The sequence below is a fragment of the Varanus komodoensis genome, unplaced genomic scaffold (assembly GCF_004798865.1).
Source record: "Varanus komodoensis strain SLA01 unplaced genomic scaffold, ASM479886v1 scaffold45, whole genome shotgun sequence".
Lineage (NCBI taxonomy): Eukaryota > Metazoa > Chordata > Lepidosauria > Squamata > Varanidae > Varanus > Varanus komodoensis.
In genome coordinates, this window is record NW_025336011.1 from 2,304,197 (window position 1) to 2,321,785 (window position 17,589).

Consider the following 17,589-nt stretch of genomic DNA (forward strand, 5'->3'; position numbering starts at 1 on the left):
AAGTGTGCCTCTTATTGAAGCCCATCCCCCTCTCCCCTTGTGTTGAAGCTTGCAAATCTAAATGTCATCTTGCAGCGCACATTTATAATTACCATCACAGGCCTGGTACACGGGGAGAAATCTTGCCAATATGAATATTAACATTAATGTGCCCAACGCCGGCTTGCCGATCCCGCTGGCAGGAGCATAAAAAATGCTTGAGTTAAACTTTTATTTAGACGTTAAAAGATTCCAAACCTCAGCGGGGGTGACAGAGGCAGCCCCTGTGAGTTCCCATCACCGCTCGCGCTCGAATTGAATTACACCGGGGGGAAGGCGGGGAGCTGACAGTGAGCTGCCGTGCTTATTTAATCTCATTTGCTATCAGTACATTGTCAGCATGGGGTTTCCCCTCGCCTCCATTCCCTAAGAAATAAGGTTACAGGAAAACAGCCTGGACTCGCTTGCTCCTTTTGCAGAAGCCAACAGCAAGACTGTTGTCTAACCAGTGTCTGGACAGTGGCTGGTCATTTAAACTAACCCAGGGTTGTGTGTGTGTGTGTGTGTGTGTGTGTGTGTGTCACTCTCTCATTCTCTCCCTCTCATTCTCTGTGTGTGTGATTGATATGTGTGTGTGCACATACACACATAGGCTAATCCCAAACTTGGCCTAATGGAATGGTTTCTGCTAAAGCTACTTGTCCCTTGCTTTCTATGGACTTTTCTGCTTTGCCTTTTCATCATGAAAGCCCACTTGGTAGCCTTAGGCAACTCACCTTCTCTCAGTCTAAGCCACCACACAATTATCCATCTTTCTTCTTGTGTAATTTGGTTATAATGCTCTTCTTGGCTTATTGTAATCACAGGTACAATCCAGTTCCCTGTGCAAGCACTATTGAAATGAACAGGAACCAAAGAGCATTTTACTCAGTTAAGGTAACTAGGATTGTGTCCAAAGGTATCCAGGACTCTTGCTCTACCATTTTTTAAATAACATTGGCATCAGCTGCACAGCTGCAACTAGAAATACAAAATCTTGCTTATTTTCTGAGTATTAATAATTTTCCCATTCAACAGAGTTCTTCTGTTAAATGTTCTCCAGCTTATAGGAAGTAGCCATACACTGATCTGGGTCATACAACATGAACCAGCTGGGTTATTTTTCATGTTCACCTGAGAGCTGTAAACTTCCCAGAGAGCTTTGGCTATGGGAAGTATAGAAATGTAATAAAATAAATACACTCATAAATAAAATGGCTTGTTTGGGGTTGTCCATACTCATGGCGGTATGCTGTGTTGTCCAAACCCAGCAGGAGGATTTTACTGTGGGTTGCCAGCGATGGCCAAAGAGATGCCTGGCTAGAGCAGCAAGCCTCCCTGCCACTCCTTGGAATCTTACTCACGCTGCTGCCCATCCTCCCTTACTGCCACTCGGTGTCCTTTGCCCTGTGCTCCTAATAGCTGAGAATAAAGAATGTCCTGTAGGAACTTATGACTTGGGGGTGCGGGGAGGGTATATCGAAGTGCACAGGTGTGAATGACAGCTAACTTTCCATTTTCACAATTCCCTCCTCTGTGCTACTATTTTGCCATGATACTGGTATATGCTTCCAGATCCTGGGAACTCCCTATTAACACGTGAAAGCTAGCAACAGGTGCTCTTACTGGAAGTGGATGTGCTTTCTTTGAAGTAACTTAAAACAGGATTTCTTGAAAAGGTGTTTGCCAGCTAGGAAAACGTGTGCCAAAGTGGAAGAAGGAAATATTGCTGTTTGGCTAAACATAGGAAAGGCAAAGTACTCTGTCCCAAACCCAGAATGGAGCTGTCCCTGTGGGTTTTTGTGACAATTACACAAGTCATCACGGAAGTTGGTATTGAGTGCAGAATTCAGCACCCCCACTTCAGGCTTTCCATGAAGGATAGATTCTTCACTTACTTAAGCAGTTTGACTGCCCTTTTCTGAAACTTTTCCAGCTCCATGAAAGCCTTTCTGAGATGGGACAGCTACATACTATAATCTCAATAGAGTCAGATCAAATATTTCTACAATACCATTGTTATGCTTGTTTTCTTTTCAATACTCTCTCTAATAATTCCAAGCATTTACTGCCACTGAACACTGGATTGACATTTTTTAGTGAACTGCCCACCAGAAGCCCAAGATCTCTTACCTAGATAGTCACAAAATGCTTGTACCAGATAATCCATCTACCATGAATTGTTTAGGGTGAATTTCAACAGAATTAATTCTGCTGAATATAAGACTACATAGCAACCAATAAATAAAAAAGAACCACTACATAAATGGACATTTATCCATTTATTTAAATGCTATATAATCCAGTCAAATATACAGCATAATATAAATATTTCACAACCCAAAGGCCCTCTGGAAAAGCATTGACCAGAAAAGATTTATGTCAGAAATGCAACAGGAAGGGGGCATGGTGGACCTTTTTCAATACAGAGTTCTATAATTACAGTGATGCTACAAAAAGGGCTTTGTCCTGACTGGCCTCCCATAGCATTTCAGAGGTCAGAAAGACATACACGAGGTGATCTGAAGATGATACCTGGCTAGTCTGATATCAGAGAAAGTAGTCCTTGATTAAAGTAGTCCAGTCTAACGTGATGAAGACTGTTTATGGCAGAAGCAAGTTATGTGGTGCCCAAGGGGCAGCAACGGACTCCTTTCCTGGTGCCCACCAACTTGCCTTATACACTTAAAAAAACCCACTATTTCCTAATGACAATTGGGATTGCTGTGAAATAGGTTTCTGTTGGTGTTGAAAACTGTGAGTTCTGAATTGTTAAGGGTATACTATGTCTTTTGGGCAGTTTATTTGTACAGTGGTGCCTCGGCTCACGAACGCCTTGGTTCACAACCAAATCGGGTCACGAACAAAAATTTCATGAAAATTTTGACTTGGGTTGCGAACTCCGCATTGGGTGACAACCAAGATCACAGCCATCCCACCCCCCCCCCCCGAGTGGGGAGATGGCCACGATCGCAGTTGCGTTCGTGCAGGGAAGACATAGAGGAGATGACGACAGAAGAACTTGCTGAACTCCAGAGTGAGCAGCAGAAGGCATTTGCTGAGAAGAATTCGACTGAGGAAGACAGGGAGGAGGTTAGCAGTGATTTGATACAATCCATTATAAAAAAATGGAATTAGTGCCAGGATTTCTTTGAGAAGCACCACCCCAACATAACCGCAACAAACACAGTGTTGAATCTGATGAACAATAACATGGTCTCTCATTTCCGGAGGGTTATGCAGCACAGGAAAAAACAAGCGACAGATTTTTCGCCAAAATTGACCCTGCAGCTAAGAGACAAAGAAGAGAGGAAACCCCTGAAAGAGATCTCCCCAGTGTCCTTATGGAGGGGGAGTCTCCCTCAAAGCAATAACCTCCCTCCCACCCAGGTTAGTGTTCTCCACTGTACTGTACAGTACTTTGTTACTTGGTTGTTCTTTGTCACTTTGTTTCAAAATTTTCTGATTAAAAAAAATAGTTACAGAACAGATTAACCTTATTTACATTGAACCTTATGGGGAAATTTGACTTGGCTCGCAACCAAAAATTGGCTCCCAACCACATTCGGAGGGGCCAGAACAGATTAAGCTTATTTACATTGAATCTTATGGGGAAATTTGACTTGGGTCACAACCAATTTGGGTCACAACCAGAGTTGTGGAATGGATTAAGTTCATGAGTCAAGGTACCACTGTACTTTGCCTGTCACAATTTTGTTTCTGTTTTGCCCAGTTCTTTTGGAGTTCTTTAGAGTGTGCAACTGGATCTAACAAGGGTATGATGTATTCTGGTTATACTGAATGTATCTAAAGCAGAAGGTGAAAGGAGATTGAAAGTATGGAGTGAGTAGGCAGATGGGAGATTACTTCCACTCCCAATGGTCTACTGACAGAACACCAGCTAAACAAAGTTATCTCGGGGGAGAAAGTATAGTCAGGAAAGGGCGAGTTCCTCCAACCTTTCCAGCCAAACTATCATTCCCTTCACTTTGCAGGAATCTGGTGATCCATGATGCATACCGGTATATAACAATCATGTCTAGTGACCCCAGTCTGCTTGTGCTCTCACCATTCTTATTAACCTTGCTTTGTCCATTACTATGGTTACCTTCCAATATTTCATTAAAGAGGTTGATTTCAATGTTTTCACACACCTTAGCCAAAAGCTCAACAATTTCCTATTTATAGTTCATTACTCCCATCAGTTTTAATACAGCATGCTTTGCTATCTATATTTAGCATTACTCTTCAGCAGTATGCCCTGAAAATAATATGTTTCAGCTGTTGTTACAGTTCCTTTACATATTACTGCAACTTTTCAATACCTTGAGGTTATGGATAGGAGTGGACATGATAAGGAAATATTTCAAAGAAAAACAGAGCAGGAGGCAGAAGAGAAATGTAATACAATTGTCAGCTTATGGATCACCTCAAATTGATCTTACATAAAGTTAATTTTATTGCATTGTTCACTGGAGTAAATAAGAAAAGTATATAAGAAAGGATCAGGCAGAAATATTTTATGTGGACATTTTTGTAAGAAGCTAGTAAGCAGAAATTCAGAAAGTGTGCGCATCAACAGGAAGTTAACTACATTGAGTCAATGCTGGGATGACAATCAAGGGCAGCAAATCATATCGGAAAGAGTTATTCAAGTGATGGATTTATTGCCAAGACTTGGTATTTTGAATTTCTAAGGCTAGGTTAGAATTGAGCTTTTTCAAATTGAGCTTTTTCGATTTTATTTTTAAAATTTATATATCACTATTTCAATCCAACGAAGGCCCTCAAAACATTTCACAATTAATTCTAAAAAAGGAAAATTATTTTCCAGGGCTCTGTTATGTGGATTCAATGCATATGATTCCAGCATGCCACATATCACCCACATACTATCTATATCTATACTAATTGCCAGCTAAACACATGGTGATATATACAAGTCCTCTGCTTGCCCTATTTTTGGTTCTTTATACTGCAAACCTTTAAACATGTTGCCACTGAAAAGCTGTAAAATAATGGAGCGCAGTGATTTTTATGGATTAGCAGTCTCTGGCTGAGGGAAAAGCAACAGGGGAATTGGCTAAAGGGTGGAGGTTTGCCTTCTGTCTGCCCTCTTCTTCTCAGCTTGAAATGTTTCTGCTGCATTATTGCTGTTTGGAATTGACCTGTTGGTAAAGAAACAGGTCTGACACCATCATGTGTAGTTTCACCCTGAGACACAATGCCCTGTTCAATAAGTTTTACAGCTAAGCAAAGACTGGAACGAGGATTTCCAATATTCAGACCCAACACACACACATGCATGCGCGCTCCCATGCGTGCTCCCACCCTGAAATCCACAATGGATCTGAATAAGTTGGATTTAGAAACACAGGAACAGAAAAACAGAGCAAGTCAGAAGGGTCCTCCTGGGCCATCTAGTCTGACCCCTGCTCCAGCCGGCTCCATTCATGACATGCCTACCATGTGTATGTCCAGGCTATCCTTAAACACCCGCACCAATGGGGCTTCAACCACCTCCCATGGAAGCCCATTCCTTACCCAAGGGGTTCTAACCATCAGGAATTATTTCCTGGCATCCACTTTGAAGCTTGGTTCCCTCAGTTTTTCTCCATTGGAACGCATTGGAACGCATCCTACCCTTCACTGCACAGGAAAAATGGTCACGACCCACCTCTGTGTAACACCCCCTCACACACTTCTACGTCCCTAACATAACATTGAGTCCCCTTTTCTCAAGGCTGAAAAGACCCAGTTACCTTAGTCTCTCCTCAAATGGCTTACCCTGCAAAGCAGCCACTGTCCTTGTGGCCCTTCGCTGCACCAATTCCAACCTTGCAATATCCCTCTTGTAACAGGGGCCCCAGAACTGAACACAATACTCCAGCTGTGGGCACACCAGAATCGTACAGAGTAGTAGTAATACCTCTCTTGATCTAGAAGGCACAGTTCTGACTATACAACCAAGGGTGGCATTCACCCTCTTGAGTGCCGTGTCACACTGCTGACTCATGTTTAGCCCACAGTTGATCAGTACCCAAGATCCCTTTCACAAGTGCTGCTCTTCAGCTACTTGTCTCCTAACCTTGCACTATGTCCCAAGTGCAAGACCTTGTACTTATCAGCATTGAACACCACCCTGTTGTCCCCAGCCCATTGCCATAGTCTATCCAGATCCTTTTGGATCCAGAGCACCTGCTCCTCAGTTGTAGCCACCACCCCTATTTTAGTGTCATCTGCACATTTTATCAGCAAACTTGTAACCCCCTCTTCCAGGTCATTGATGAAAAGATTGAACAGGTTTTGTCCTAGGACAGAGCCCTGGGGGACCCCGCTCCTCACTCACCGCCATCCTGATGATTCCCCAGAAATAGTTCCCCTCTGCTTTCAGTCCTAATCCATTGGACAGTGCTATCCCAAAACTCCTCAATTTCTCAACCAGGATATCATGTAGCACTTTGTCAAAGGCCTTGCTGAAATCCAGGTAAAGCACATCAACTGAATCCCCTCCATCTAGCCACCTCAAAACCTTGTCATAGAATTTCATAAGGTTCGTCTGGCAGGACCTCTTTTTGCAGAAGCTGTGTTGCATGGCTGCCAACCTTCCTTCCCTATCTAGGGATTCGAGAGCATTTCCTATTATGATCCTTTCCATTGTCTTTCCCAGCATGGAAGTAAGGCTAACTGGCCTGTAATTCCTCATGTCCCCTCTACTACCCTTTTGAAGATTGGGACCACTGATGCCACCCTCCAGTACTCTGGAACCTGATCCATTCTCCACGAAGCCTCAAAAATGGAGGCCAGCAGATGTGAGAATACCCCCCCCCAACTCCCAAAGTACCCTCAGGTGTAACCTGTCGGGGTCTGGTGCCTTTATAACGTCCAGTGCCCTGAGGAGCTCCTTGACTTCTAGAGAGGTGACTCTAACTTGTGCCCCTAAATCCTCAGCCTCATCCAATCCCCCATGCAGGTCTCCTCCATCCTGCATTGGGGAGAACACAGAGGCAAAACAGTCATTTAATATCTGTGCCTGTTCCCTCACATCAGTCACCAAATCCCAAAATTCTCGAGGGGACACCTGGATTTGAACCTGGGACCTCTTGATCTGCAGTCAAATGCTCTACCACTGAGCTATACCCCCTCTGCTGATTTCTTTGACTCTGATCCCTGGATTCTGCAGCAAACCAGCTTTCTTAGAGACTTGTTTTTCACTTTGTAGTATAGTGCACAAAATTAGTCATGCAAAAATAAAATTTAGAAATTCAGACTGAAAATGCAAATTACTCTCATAGCCTAGTAGTGAAAGGAACATTTTGGGAGGATTTGCACATGGGGGGTGGGGGAGTATTTTTGGAAGTGCATGCTTTCTTTCATTTTTATTAATTTTTATTGTCATTTTGTTGTTCAGTTTATGTCTTGTATGTTCTCAGCGGCTTTGCAAGTCCACTTGTGCTTACAGTGTGGCTTATAAATGCTGTCATTCAGCAAATAAATTCATTCTTTCCACAGCTGGGGAAAAACTTCAGCATCCTGGAAAATTATGAGAAGGTTAAGGTAGAACTATGTTGTCTATAGATATTCTTATCATGAGAACAGAATAGAACAGGAGAACAAGAGTCTCTCATTTTGCTTAGCTACATGCCTCATGCCAATAATAGCAATGACAGCTTTCTCTGAGGAAAAAGTAAAAGTCCCCCCTCTTGCTAAATACTACACTTTCAATACTAAGGTATATCTGCAGGAGAAACTCTGTTCCTGTGGGAAAACATCTGGATTCTATACAATAATTCATAAGGTCCCCCCATGTACCCTGCCATGTGGGACAGAAAGGCCTTAAAAAAAACAGGCCCTGTCCAGAAGACTTGGGTCCAGAGACTGCAGTGCTACAATAAAGGTATCACTCAGTTCTGGGGATATGCTTCTTGGTAAAAGCCAAAGTGGCAGTAACGATCGAAGCAGAAAGCCTCAAAAATGGCATTTGACGTTATTCTTTCAGGATCTTCTTTCCAAATTTGTTCAGACAAAAATTCATTAGTCTGTGCAACAATCTATGTACAAGGCTGAGTTGTATCCAGACATAGTCCCACTTAGGATAGACTCTTTGAAATCAGTGGGGCTTAAGTTAGTTATGAACAACTTAATCCCATTGTATGTATGTATGTATGTATGCATTTATTTATTTATTAAAACATTTTTATGCCGCCCCATTCGCTGAAGCCTCGGGGCGGCTTACAACAATAGGAGTCTATATAGTTGGATCAAGCTCCAGGATACACTTTAGGAGCTTAAAAATCCAGAAGGAATTACATTTGCAGTGGGAAAAACACACAAGACCACTGTTGTGTTCTTCAGCAGGTCCTGATCATTACAACAAGGCTTGCAAAGCAGACCTTCTTGCAGACTGTATCCAAAATGGGGCATGAGCCTTCAGCAATTCACAACTAGAAAAAAGACTCTCTGACTTTGAAAATATGACTAGAGAAATTCTGTCATCTAAATTTCTAACCATGTACAACAGCTATAGCAACTGGACTCTGATGAGCTATCCTCTTCGCTAGACAAAGTTCATGTTAACCAGTTTAAGAATAATGGAGAAAGTGGGAGCTTTGCTGGCTGGATTTAGTCATGCTTCCTCGAACAACAATAAAGAGATGGGGGTTGTGTGGCTTCAATCTGTTGCCATTCAATTAGTCCAGGTTCAATGCGGGGGTGGAACTTGACATTGATTCTTTGAACTACTAATGTAGTCCATTCACTTTCTTTCAACCTACACCCATCTTTTCTGGATATTAGTTATATTCTGCCCTAGTCCCTGAGTGACCTCAGCTGTGCACTAGTTTTTGGAAGTTTCCACAGCGAGATTCTATTTCTGGGTTTTCCTGAGACCACATGAAAAGAACACAAAACATGATTTACCAATTTGTATCCAAATGTGTTACATTTTAAAAGTTCTGCCGCTTGCTGTTTAGTTCTCCTTGAAAATTTCTGATGCATATTTACAATTTAAATAAATTTTGTAATGCAAAATGGAGAGGGCACAGGAGAGAAGAAGAAGGAAGGGAGTATGTGGGGATTCAAAGAGAGGTACTTGGTTGACCCTAGCTCTGAAAATCTCCACCAAGTCACTAAGTTGGTAATTGCAAAACTAAAAAAAAAAAAACCCTCTACATCTCAATATCTGTTTGTACAGATCATTAGCTAAGGCTGTATACTCTACTAAACAGGAAAGGAAGAGAGGAAAAATAGAAAAGAAAAAAGCTTTGGCACCAAGAACAGTGAGAAAGTTGCTATGGAAACAGGGCCTTCACAAAAGGCTTTGCAGCTCCCAAGTTAAAGTTCTGCTCTAATCTGTTTGCCCTGTTGGCATGTCCTCCTGTACAGCCAAAGAGTTTAAGACTACAGTTTGGGAGGAGGGATCTAAATCTTTTTTGATGATAGATATACCTCATTCTCTTGTTTCTTCTCTTCTCCCCCCAAACATAACATTATGTCAGCTGCTCAACCTACTATGCTATTGGGACAACATGATTTACTATGTTAAAAGGAAAGCCCTATATCACCTCATAATGAAAACATTAAAGTTAATGCGTCATAAGTGAGGAATTTATTACCATTAACTCCAATAAACAGTTATAAAACACCCGTCCTTTCCTGTCCAGAAGACGCAGGACTTCATTAAGCTCAACTTACTTTGCTCAATCTTCACTAGACCGGTCATGTGTGCTCTCGAACTGGTCACCATTTATTGTTAAAGCAGACTAGCTCATTTTCCAGGGGAGTGAGGAAGGCTCAAAGCACCTCCCTGCTGCCTCCCTATTCTCCATTCATTTTGTTCCACAGGCAGCTCTGAGCAGACAGATGGGAGAGAAAAGTTCACGCGACACGTGTCTCGATGGGCTTATTTAAACACTGCTGAAATATATGCTCGACAAAAGCTGGCTTTGCTTCAGCCTGCAGGCCATTACTCAGAGAGAGCTGATGTATAAGTAATAACATATGGGCAAGCTGTGTGGTGACATAGCCGATGTACTGGCTCACTTCTAGGTGTCTTTTGCTGAATGTTTGCTACCAGCACCTTCATGACCATAACTTCAGGTCCTTGGGGTCCAGGATTAAAGGTTTCAGTCACTGTAGAAGGCCCAAGAAACAGGAGACCCTTCCTATAGTCCCATCAGGGACTTTTTAGGTCTGAATTGGCTCATACCCCATTTTATTGTAAATGTTCCACTGGTTACCTGCAACTAAGGCCCATTTCATGTAATGCCCTTGTTTTCCAATAAAAGTCCATACCATAGAAGGCTCCCTGCAGATGTCTTCAAATAAAACACACAACTTTTAAAAATCAGTTTTATACATGTTTCTTGCATATGAGATATAGGCAGATGGTAAAATATAATGCACAATGAGGCCCTAGTAAATCAAGATGATGTAGTTTCCTGCTGCCAAGACCCGCAAGCTTTACTAGTACCCCCTGCCTTCAGCACCTGTCTTTCTTTGAAGAAAGAGTTCTTCAGTTCTTTGAAAGGTCCTAGAGCGCTTTCCCGTCACCAGGTCCAGTTCCAGTATGCTAGCAGAAGCCATACTCCTAGACCTCTGCTGTGCGCATGCGCATTCTGACAAGATTCACAGGGATGCATGAGGAATGGCCTGTTTTGGTGGAACTGACTGCTTGGACTCTGAGGATGATGGGGAGTTGGGTGAACCAGGCGAAGCTCAGAGCTCACACTCTGATAATGGGATTGTTGTTGTAACAGACAAACTGCACCTGCAGACTCAGTCCCACGGTACCAGTCTGAGCCTGCTCTGGATGAAAGTAGCTCAAGGACACTCATGGGGCCAAATCTCCCTCCTGCCTGTGAGGATGAAGCAGACGAAGGACGGGAGGGAGAACTGGAAATGGGGAGTCTCTTGGATGGAGAACGCCAGCCTCCTGAAGATGTGGATCCAAGGGCCCACCGGCATAGCCGGAGGCTGGCCCAATTAGGGGCTCAGAGTCCAGAACGCAGGCATGCCTGGTTCCACAGTACCTCTTCTTCCAGAGACAGGGCCCAAAGGGTTCATAAGCAAAGCTGTGGGTAAATGGGGAGCAGAGAGGGCTCAGCATCTCTTTGGGTATGGTCAGAGGCTTGTGAATGCTTAGCATCTTCTATGCAGAATAAAGATGCTTACAGGAAGTGCTGGAGAGACTGCCTTGCTTGGGAGGGGATGGCTAGTACACAACAGACCTCCTTGACATGTACCTTGACTATTGGATGCTGCCTGGCATAGCAGCAGTGGATACAGTACTTGGGATATGTGCAAAGGCAGTCTAACACTCACCTAACTAGTGCCTCCAGTTTGGGGTTGTTTATAGCTCTGAAATCTTTCATGAGAATTCATTTTTTAATTTGGAGAACCCAAAATTTAAAACCTGATTCTATGCATACTTGTTGTTGTTAGTTGCGAAGTCGTGTCCGACCCATCGCGACCCCATGGACAACATTCCTCCAGGCCTTCCTGTCCTCCATCAGCCCCCGGAGTCCACTCAAGCTCACACCAACTGCTTCAGTGACTCCATCTAGCCACCTCATTCTCTGAACAAAGTAAATCCCACTGAGTATAATAGAGTTCCAGGTAAATATGCATAGGACTAGAATTTTAGACTCTTACCTTCTAACCCCAAAGTCTTGTCTCTGCAACTGGATTTGCTATGAAATAAATTCACACACTGTTTTCCATGCTTATGGCAGAACAGTTATGCATGCTTAAATTGTCATAGGAATGAGTCAGAGAAATTGCAACAACGCAAACTAATAGAAAGGATCAAATGCTTTCCAGATGCTTCTGGAGAAACATGCTGGCCAGGTCAATTGTGTAGTGGTAAATGTTGGAGTGCAGGAGCCCATTTTGACAGCCCCTGTTGCAACACTCTCAAGGGGAATCCATGGATGGATACAGAAACAGACACAATGACCATTCTTTTATTTATACTCAAAGGAATTAATCCGTTTAAAAACAAATCAAATAACCAACAAATAAAAATTTCAAATTTACAGGACATGAGTATAACCCCATGCATATTTACTTCGATATAAGCTCCATCGAAATCAGGGTTGCTTAGTTCTGACTTGACTTCAATTCAGCACAGGCTCAACTTGGAAAAGGCAGTTAGTTTAGTTTTAATTAGAAATAGAACCAACCTCACAAAGAAGTGTTACTATTTAAACTTCTAGCCTTAATTAGGAACCCTATTGAAGAAAAGGAGGGATTACCTGCCTCTGCTTGATTAGTTTCCTCTGACTTCCTCTATGCCAACACATCACAAACATTGGCAAAACTTAAAAGCCTTGTTGTCTTCTCCTTCACTTGCCACAGTAAGGAAGATCTATCAGCTATTCTAGCACATGAGGTCACTCCTCCTGTCCTGAAAAGAATCCCAGAGACACAATCCCCTACATTCCCACTCCACTACTCCACTGAGCTGCATAGTTAAAAGATCTGCTTCCAGACCTGAAAGAATTAATTTCTGGATCTAGAGACATAGCACTTCACAACCTGAGTGTGGAAATTGCCTCAACTCTCAAACTGATGCCAGGAGGCATTCAACTAATTGGCTCTAGTCTGAAATTCCAAAAACAATGGAACTGCCTCCCACCACAGTATGCATGCTACATTTTTTAATTAAATGACACCTCACTTAATAGCCGAATTAGTCTCTTCCTATTTTTATTAATCTTATAATTCCCTTATCATTGCCCTTCTAATATTGGATATGCCTCTCTTTGAGCCCAGGCCCACCCCATCTCTTGAATTGGAGATGGAACTGGGACAGCAGAAGGGACAGCAGGGTTGAGTTCTGTGGATGGGGAGTGTATTACCACCCCCATCACCCCCGCCTGCTGTTTCTCTCCAGCATTTCATACTCTTCTCTGCTGTTTTGCAACTGTTCAGCACCAACTCAGATTCCCAGAACAATTGTGTTTAAGACCTGGCTCTGAGGGGCCTCTTTCTCAGAAGCAGGCAGTGTGAAAGGGTCATCTTTTTGCATCAGATGTGACAGTGTGAAGGGTAGGTGGGAGACATGGTGGAGGGGCAGACACAGAGGTGCACTGGGATATAGGACGGGGTGAGATGCGGCAGGATGTAGGAGAGGCACAGAAGAATGGATGGGAGATGTGGCAGAACCGAGAAGCCACAGCAGCAATGGGGGTCCAGATGCAATGGAGGGGAAATGTGGTGAAGTAGGGGATATGAGAGAGGAAGTTTGGGGGGGGGTACAGTGGGATTGAATAGAAGATGAAGCACAGAACAAGGTGGAGTTGCAGCAAGGAGAGCAGGAAGATGTGGCAGAGGTGTGCATATGACCTTCCACTTCAGGTGGTGGGAGAACTTGCACTGACCCTGCAGACATTATGTATTATCAAAAGCCAAGGCAAACAGAAAGGCCTTTAGTATGTGCCCGAAGTGCATCAGGGTTGGTACATTTTACGTCTTGTGAGGTGGGTATTCCAGAAGGTGAGCACCACCACAGAAATGAACAGGTTCTGCACTGAAACCTGCAGGATTTGGCACAACCAGGAGCATCTCTGAAGAGGATCAGTACAAAACATGTTAGCCACAGCTTTTGCAGTTTCTTCTATTTCCTGCTCCATCCCACTCATCATTATCTTGTATAATTATCCATTCTGGTGTAAAAAAAATCTTATGGTGGATGGCCAAGGCAGGGGGCAGGGGAAAAGTCAAAAAGTACAACAAACAAGATGTTATTTCCCATGTGGAAACAATGGTAACATGAAGCTATACTGGTGCCATCTGGCCTTCCGAAGGTGGGAGCCACTCAGGTGACCCCTACCGTTTGAGACATCTTAGCTCTACTTTGCCCAGGGGATAAGCTGGAGCACGGGAGAGTAGATGAAGGATGCCCACATCTGACCGCACCTCTACATTTTCTCATGGCTAGAGACAATAAATCAGACATTAACCTCTCCCTTCACAGAACAGTGTCAAGAACCCCTGTGAGAAGACAGGATATATAAACAATTCTGCCAATTGTTTTCCCTGCTTCCCACTTTTAACACATACACAGAGAGAGACAGACACAGAGAGAGAGCTCTTCCGTTTGCTTTTAACTGTGAGACTGTATTTTACATAAAAGACTGTTCTTTCCCAGCACCAGAATTTGGGCATAAAATGAACAAGACTAGAAGTTCAACAACCTGCTTTCTCACAGGAAAATTTTAGAGTCACTGATGTGGAAACCTCACTTCCTTTCCAAAATATGAGCAGGGCTGAGGAACAAGCTTGGTGGGAATTCACACCCTCTGACCTGGAAGACCTTCCCTCTAATGCCACATCTCTTTGGGGCTAGTTGATGTTACTGACTGGAAAAGGAAAAGTGTTAATACATTCCAGGGCTAAGCCCTGTTGCTGAAAACACGTGCCAGGACTGTGAATGAGCAGTGGCTCAAATTAAGTCCTAGCTAGTTACTGATCTCCTTCTAAGAGCTCGGCTGCTCTGCAAGATCGACTAACAGAGCTATGGCTTGACCAGGCAGGTCACTTATGATTGAGAAGATGTGTGAATAGATACAAACTGATCTTAATTAAATCATCTTCTCCTGTCCCAGTTCATGCAATCAATGAACTTGTGGCCCTTGGTATTTCTTAGAGTGTATCAGTAAACTGGCTATTTTGAAGATGTCTAGATTTTATTATCTATCTGAGAATACTTATTCCTAGAGACATATCTCAAATGATTACCATATTTTTCGCTCTATAAGATGCACTTTTCCCCCCTCAAAAGTAAGGGGAAATGTCTGTGCGTCTTATAGAGCGAATGTGTGTGTGCCTGACACCCAAGATGCTGCCGGCCGCCTTCACCACGTGGCACTACCTGGCTGGCATGTGCTCGGCGCGCCCCGCTTCGCCCCCCCCTCCGGCGCAGGTGAGAGCTGTGCCGCTCAGGGGGAGGCGTGAGGAGGAGGAGGAGCCGCAGCCTTTAACCCACCAGTTGCACGGAGAGACGGACTGCTCACCTCTACCGCCCAGGAAGACCTGCCGCTGCCGCCGCCACCTGGAAGACCATTGCTGGCACACTGCCAGCTGCCTGCACCATGTGGCACCACCTGGCTGGCACACGCTCAGCGCACCCTGCTCCACCCCCCCCCCCGGCCCCGGGGGGGCGGGTGCTGCCCAAGGGGGGGCGGGCGGAGGAGGGGGAACCGCCTTCACCACGTGGCACCCCCTGGCCGGCATGCGCTCGGCGCCCCCCGCCCCCCCCCCCCCCCCGGCACAGGTGAGAGCTGTGCTGCTCAAGGGGAGGCGTGCGGAGGAGGAGGAACCGCCTTCACCACGTGGCACCACCTGGCCGGCATGCGCTCGGCATGCCCTGCTCCGCCCCCCTCCTCCGGCGCAGGTGAGAGCTGTTAATCACAGGTTGGTGAGTGTTTTCAAATGGCAACCCGTCTTTTAATGAAGCCCATGGGGAAGTGATGGGGAATGTGCCTGTGATTATCAGGAAGCTTTCCATGGTATCTGTTAGTTGATCAGATACATTTTTTTTAGGATCAGTGGATATTTGAACAGCATTACCTTCGTGTATGAAGTTTATTCTTCAAAGGCTACTTAGTCCACTGTGTGTTTGATTTACCGTACAATATCTCACTTTTTGTCAGAAGTTTTTTTCTATTATTTACTAGTAGGGCAGTGTGGACATTACTGGCTTTTTTAGATTTGTTATTGAATTGTCTGCAGCAGCTCTGGTGTAGATTGTGGATTCCTTCAATAATTCCACTACTGACTAAGAAAGTGATGTCAAGTGATTGTGAGCAACAGAGCTTCATAAATTCTGACTCTAGTGATGATGAGTTCTATGGGTTCAACGAACTTTAAAGTCTCTCTTTTGTTAATGACAGTGATGATGGTTCTTAATGCCACTGTTGACTGCTGTTCACTTTACAGGGTTGAAATACCATATTACTGTATTCTGTTATAGTTTATTAAATAGTTTAGTAAACCATTTGATTCAGAATATTTTTTTTCTTGTTTTCCTCCTCTAAAAACTAGGTGCTTCTTATGGTCAGGTGCGTCTTATAGAGCGAAAAATACGGTAAGCTAATCTTGAATAAGTTGTCTAATGGGATCTTGTAGGATATAGCTAGTTAGAAATAAATCTGAGTTTGTTTGGTAAAGTTAATACACTTAAGTTGTACATTATACATCAAATTCTTCATGTCTGACAAGTATTTTCAAAAACCATGGTTGGTTGGTTTGTTTGTTTGTTTGTTTGTTTCCTTCCTTCCTTTTTGGTAGAGGGTTCCTCTTTACCACAAAATCCTGGTAAAGATTAAACTTCTTTCCATTAAAGAAGTTGGGTATGGCTTTCCTGATCTTGCTTTATATAATTGGGCCTATCTGTTGATATGTACAAAATTTTGGTCTTTCTTACTTAGGTTAAATACTCCATCTTGGTTAATTTTAGAATCTTCTTGTCTCGGTTTTCTTTTTAAAGGGATGGCATTAGACTCTGACAATACTAAAGTGGATGAGGTTCTTTCCATTGTGATGGCTGGTAGAAGTAAGTGGTAAGCAGTATAATGTCAATTATATTTTGATCCATTTTCTCATGATAATCTTACTGTGGTGAAATGCAGACTTGAAAATTGGTTATAAAATATTTTTTGTGGTGGACTTGGATGGCTATGTTGATTTTTTTTATCTTGGATCAATTAGTTGGGGTTGATGATGAGTTTCTGTCATTTTTGGCTTTGGATGCCAAATATGGTTTCCTTGACAGAGGTGAATGACAATATTTGCAACTGCAACATTTGTATTTTTATGCTGTCTTGTAGAATGAAGTTTTTGCAAAGAAGCTACAACAGTAAACAATGGGCAAATAAAATACATTTTAAAACCAAAACTCAAACAAGCAAATTACACCAGAATAAAATTACTATGTCTAAAATAGTTGACGTAACAGCAGAACTTAATTATTTTACTATACAAAACAAGTAAAAGCAAATAACAGAGTGACCAAGCGAAGCTTAAATCTCTTGAACAATTCTTAAGCCTCTCTGAAAAACTGATGGGGGTATATTGATTCACATCTCAGTAGGCAGGGTGCTCCAGAACCTGGGACCCATGACTGAGACTTCTCTTATGCTTGTCAGCCAGATTTGACTGTATAGGGTACCTATCAGTAAGGTCTCTGGGACAGATCTTAATGTCTCAGTTTTCTGAATGCTTTTATCATTTTTGGACTTTCATTGTGGGCTGGGCTGGGCTGGGATCTGTTTTGCACTGCTTGCTGCTGAAGAAATCTCAGTGACTGAAGGTGAAGGAAGGACTGAAGATTTAAATGCATCAATAAAAAAGCAAATTACTTCTGACCCAAAGATGAGGACTATACAATACATGCTCATACCAATTTGACTGTCATGGTTTCCCCAAAACAGTCTGGGGTAATCTGGTGAGGAAGATCTGTTTTAGATTTTTAGCCCTCCTTCAGAGAACTAGCATTCTCAGAGCTTTTTGGGCAGCCGGAAGGACTGTTAACCCAATTTAAGACAGTGCCTTAATAAACCTCTATAT

The 17,589-nt window shown here is 43.2% G+C and overlaps 1 protein-coding gene and 1 non-coding gene across 2 annotated transcripts in view; both read right to left on the reverse strand.

Moving 5' to 3' along the window:
• SKAP1 (src kinase associated phosphoprotein 1) overlaps window positions 1–17,589 on the reverse strand; it is a 345,184-nt gene that overhangs the window by 107,162 nt on the left and 220,433 nt on the right. The gene's annotated exons all lie outside the window — the stretch shown is intronic.
• TRNAC-GCA lies at window positions 7,091–7,162 on the reverse strand. The gene has a single exon. It is a non-coding gene; the product is annotated as a tRNA-Cys (tRNA).